The sequence below is a fragment of the Puntigrus tetrazona genome, unplaced genomic scaffold (assembly GCF_018831695.1).
Source record: "Puntigrus tetrazona isolate hp1 unplaced genomic scaffold, ASM1883169v1 S000001089, whole genome shotgun sequence".
Classification (NCBI taxonomy): Eukaryota; Metazoa; Chordata; class Actinopteri; order Cypriniformes; family Cyprinidae; genus Puntigrus; species Puntigrus tetrazona.
In genome coordinates, this window is record NW_025048677.1 from 32,749 (window position 1) to 38,206 (window position 5,458).

Here is a 5,458-nt window from a genome sequence, read left to right on the forward strand (position 1 = left end):
TGCCTCAAGGGTATATTGATTCACCGGCTGTTTTCTCACAAACAGTGAGGCATTGCTTAGCTGATTTGGAAATGCCAGAAAACTCTTGTTTCTTGCAATATGCTGATGATCTCTTGGTTACAGGACGGGATGTGAGCACTTGCCAACAGGCGACCCTGGCGCTACTGCACAGGTTAGCAGCCTGTGGCTTCAAAGTCTCTAGAACTAAATTGCAGTTTTGCAGGCAGACTGTTAATTATCTAGGTCACATTGTGTCCCAGGGACAGAAACAGCTGTCTCCTGAGCGGGTCAAGATTATTGTGGACACACAAAAGCCCAACACTAAACAGGCCCTGATGTCCTTCCTGGGTTTGGTAAATTATTGTCGTCAATGGGTTCCAGATTGTTCCCACTATGATAAAATTTTGCGCTCTGCTTTCTCACACAGTGACCCTATGTCGTACCGCCTGGTGTGGACAGATGACATGGAGAAGGCGTATCGCACCCTGAAGGCTGCCCTGTGTTCAGCACCGGCTCTGGGCCTCCCCAACTATGACGTACCGTTCCACTTGTATGTGTCACACCATGGTGACACTGCCTCGGCTGTTTTGGCTCAGGAGCACGGGGGAGGTTTCAGACCATGTGCATATTTATCTAAGTCACTTGACACCGTAGCCAAAGGTCTACCAACATGCCTGAAAGCAATAGCCGCTGCTGCATGCATGGTTACCGATGCAGAAAAAATGGTGAGGGGTAACCCGTTGACCTTGCATTGCGCTCACCAGGTCCAGTACATGTTGAAACATTTGTCAACACAGCATTTGTCTGTACAACGTCGCTGTGGTTATGAACAGGTACTGTTGGCCACTGAAAACCTGACGGTGAAACCATCATCTTCACATGATACCATTGCTCATGCCTTACAGCGTCTGCTGCATGCCCAAGATGACTGTATACCTGATGATCATGATTGTGTAACTACTGTTATCTCTGATTGCTCCATCAGGTCTGACATGAAGAGCAGTCCAATGTCGGGCGCTCGATCACTGTTTGTGGACGGCTCGTGTTCAAAGCCACATGATGGAGTGTACCTGTGTGGCTATGCTGTATGTGAGCTTCCTGATATTGTTGTTGAATCCGCAGCGTTACCATTCTCATCTGCACAAGCCGCTGAATTAGTGGCTCTGACCGGTGCCTGTCGTCTGGCCACAGACCAGGATGTGAACATTTATACTGATAGTCGATATGCTTTTGGAGTAGCACACGATTTTGGTCACATATGGGCTACACGTGGCTTTGTTGCAGCAGATGGTAAGCCTATTTCTCATAGTTCTTTAGTGTTGGATTTGATTCAAGCATGCCGTCTACCTAAGTCTTTATCTATTATCAAAACAAAGGGTCATTCTTTTTTGAACACAGAAGAGGCTCGAGGTAATTCTATTGCTGACAGTGCAGCTAAAGCCGCCGCCTTGTCTGGTGTGATGCCACACTGGCTTAACACTTGTGCTGTTTCTGCATCACTTTTAACCAGTGCTATGATTCCCCCCGTAGACGTGGCTGCCATCCAGTCATCTGCCTCAGAGGAGGACAAGGTATTCTGGTCAGCAGAAGGGGCCACGGCCGGGGAGGATGGTGTTTTGCTTGATAAACAAGGAAGGATTTGCATACCTTCAACATGCGCTCCGTTCCTCGTCCGCGAGTTTCATGGTATTACACACCGCGGCCGAAGAGGGGTAATGTCTAAATTTTTGTGCATTCCACAATTGACAATGCATGTGAACAACACACTCGATAGGTGTATGATTTGCGCTCAAAACAATACAACAAAGCCATTGGCTGAACATCAGCAGCTGCCAATGCCTGATGGCCCACTTCAACAATGGCAGGTCGATTACACGCATTTACCTAAGAGGGGGCCATACAAATACTTATTGGTTTTTGTAGACAAATTTTCAAGGTGGGTGGAGGCTTTTCCCTGCGGGAAGGAGGATGCGAAAACGGTAGTGAAACATTTAGTGAAGGATATTATTCCAAGATATGGTATACCATGTGCCATAGACTCAGACAAAGGACCTGCGTTTGTGTCCAAACTTCTCCAAACACTGATGAACGAATTACAGGTTAATTGGGGATTCCACATTCCATACCACCCTCAATCATCTGGCATAGTAGAAAGAGTAAATAGAACAATCAAAGACAAATTGAGAAAAGCCATGCAAAGTGCTGGCCATTCTGATTGGACTACCCTATTGCCTGTTGTGTTGGCGGACATGAGAATGTCTCCACACAAGGGTTTGAATGGACTGTCACCATTTGAAATGATAATGGGACGTCCATTCCCCGCCCCGTGGCGGAAGGGTGGAGGAGCACCAGGTGATGGTGGATGCGATGTCCACATAAGTGAGTATGTGCAGCAACTAATTGACGTGTTGCAAGATAATTGGAAAAAACAGCATTCGAGCTCAGCACCTATGCCAATTGACAAAACGCACCCTTTCAAAGTGGGTGACAAAGTATTAATTAGACAATTTTTAAAGATGGGAGATGAATTTGCAAAACCTCGATATAGTCCTCCTGTTGAAATTGTTGCTGTGACTCGAACCGCCGTTCTAACAGATTCTTTTCCACAGTGGATTCACGCGACCAGGATCAAACCTGCACCTGTCGAATGAAATGAATGATTGCCTAACAGCTTTTGTTTTTCAGATCTGTTGTATCCGATGGTAACCTGTTTGTTAACAGCAGGCTCCTAGCCAGTGGCAACTGGGACCACCAGCGGTTATTGACCGTTGCGTCAAAAGACGGGGGGGAGCTTATCGGTAGATGGACTGGAGGGCTGACTGTTAGACGACGACATTCCACTCTGATCAATTGCTATGGTATAACAGAGGAGCTGAACACGCAGCGCTGTTGATACAATAGAAATTGACAGACACATATCCTTGAGATCACCAAATTCAAACGCACATCTCATTTATGCTTTATTATTATTATTATTGAAAAAAAAATAAAAAATGAAGTTGATTATTATTATTTTGATTAGCTTTCTGTCTGTCTTCAGTTTGGGTTTGCACCCCACTGATAATCTTTTTTGGGAATATGCTAATTGGACTGCTCGCCAGCACACAAATGAATCATGTTATGTTTGCCAACAATTAATGTCATCCACCGTGTCTATTTCCCTGCCAGTTTTGAGCCAACAAGATATAACAACATCATGTATAAAGATGTATGGTGGGTGTAATTTCGCTGACCTGGATTGGTTTCCATCAACAATGACCTGTGAAACAATATGTACCAATGCTAGCAGAATAACGTTGCCTTTTGTTAAAGAGCACATAAGAATTCGGCCACGATTTCCCAAGAATTTTATGTTTGCCTTTTGCTACAACAGCACTAGCACCAACAGATCTGACCCTGTGGGTAACATTCGCGAGGATCTGTGTTCGACCATCCTATCGTTACAACACAAGGAGAATGTGTCTTGGAATGGCTCCCACGTAGGGGATTTAAGACGTATTCTGTGTGTTAAAAATTGTACGTTTCGACTTGATATTGATTGGTGGTGGTATTGTGGTCGTGATGCTTTGTTTAAGGACATTCCAGGCAACTGGAGTGGTCTTTGTGCCCCTATCCAACTAGGTTATCCTGTCAGAATCATCCATCACTCCAGGCAGCCCACAGCCCGTGGACGACGACGACGCGAAGTTGCTGATGACGTGCCTGTAGAACATCAACTGACAACCAAATGGCACAGATTCTGGACATCCCTCTTACCTTCTTTTGGCGTTAGCAACCTGTGGCGTGAGACTGAAGTTCTGCACTACCGCCTGGCTAAGTTCGTAAATGACACCACGCTGGGATTGGGCGGAGTGCGGAGGGAGCTCAATGCTCTGCGTCTCATGACCACTCAGAATCGATTGGCATTGGATATGCTGTTGGCCAAAGAAGGAGGGGTCTGTGCTCTGGTTGGGGATCAATGCTGCACGTTCATTCCAGCGGAGGACGAACCAGCGGGCGCTGTGGGTCATGCCGTTGAGGAGATGAATAGGGTTGCCCATGAGCTCTATTCCGACGAGAACCGACAAAAAGACTGGGGATGGGGAATTTTGCATAATTTGTTTGGTTGGCTTACACCATTTGTTTCTATGCTCGTTCCAGTTATCCTGATATTATTCGCTGTATGTATTTTCGGCCCATGTTTGCTGAGATGTCTGATGGACAGAGTGTATGCTACGATTGATGGGTTGACTAGAGGGCAACGGGGATACGAGCAGGTGAGCTTGGTTGATAATGTGAGACATCGTCAGGCTTTTTAGCCTGAAAGAGGGGACTGAAGGAACATTATGCCTTCTCTACTATGTGTGTGTGTATGAACTCTGACCTAAATGCGACGGAGATGCCTTGTGCGTACAGAGAACTGTTTTGGCTAGATAGCAACTGGCCCTTCTACCACCTCAAGGTGACAATGTATCTTGCTTTCACAAGGTTCTCACTCCCACTGTTTTTCCCTCTTGTTGGCTATTTGGTTTTGCTGAGCTGTTAGAACAAGTTTAACCAATATTACCATATATGTATATGTTTTAATATGTTATGGCTTGGGGACCAAGTTCCTCCTTTTTGGGTGCATTCCTATTTTTCCCGATGTATATAAGCTGAAGACAGACTTGATGTTTGAGAGCATTTGTTTGAATAAACCAGATTGATTTCACTCGTGTGGTTTTATCGGACTGTGCTTCCAGCGCGCTGAACCAAGGGTACACATCTACCAGCGATACAGACAGAGGGGACCTGCTGCGGTGCAGACTGAAGTGCACGCACTATTTCATAATTTCCTACACATGGTAACCCTGGAACAAATATTTGAGCATTCAAAACCTACGTCCAGACATCCAGGATCACAGACTAATCCCATAACAGTAACACATTACTAGGCATGATTTTATTCAGTAAAGGCCTGGGCCCACAAACTCACCCCATTATTACAACACTATTATGGGCATGATCTTGGTCAACTTAAGTGAGACTTCTCGTAGGTTTTCCCACTTGACCATGGTAACCCTGGAAGAAACTTTTAAGCATTCAAAGCCTACGTCCAAACATCCAGGTTCACAGACTAACCCCATAACAATTACACATTACTGGGCATGATTTTACTCTGTAAAGGCCCTGTATTACAGTTTTCTTTAAGGCCTGGGCCCACAAACTCAACCCATTACTATAACACTTTTATGGGCATGATCTTGGCAGGGTTAAGCGTGACTTGTCGTAGGCTTTCTTACTCAACAATGGTAACCCTGGAAGAAATTTTTAAGCTTTCAAAACCTAAATCTAGACATCCAGGCTCACAGACAAACCCCATAACAGTAACACATTACTGGACATGATTTTAGTCAGTAAAGGCCTGGGCCCACAGATTCACTCCATTACTATAACACTAATAAGGGCATGATCTTGGCCGGGTTAAGTGTGACTTCTC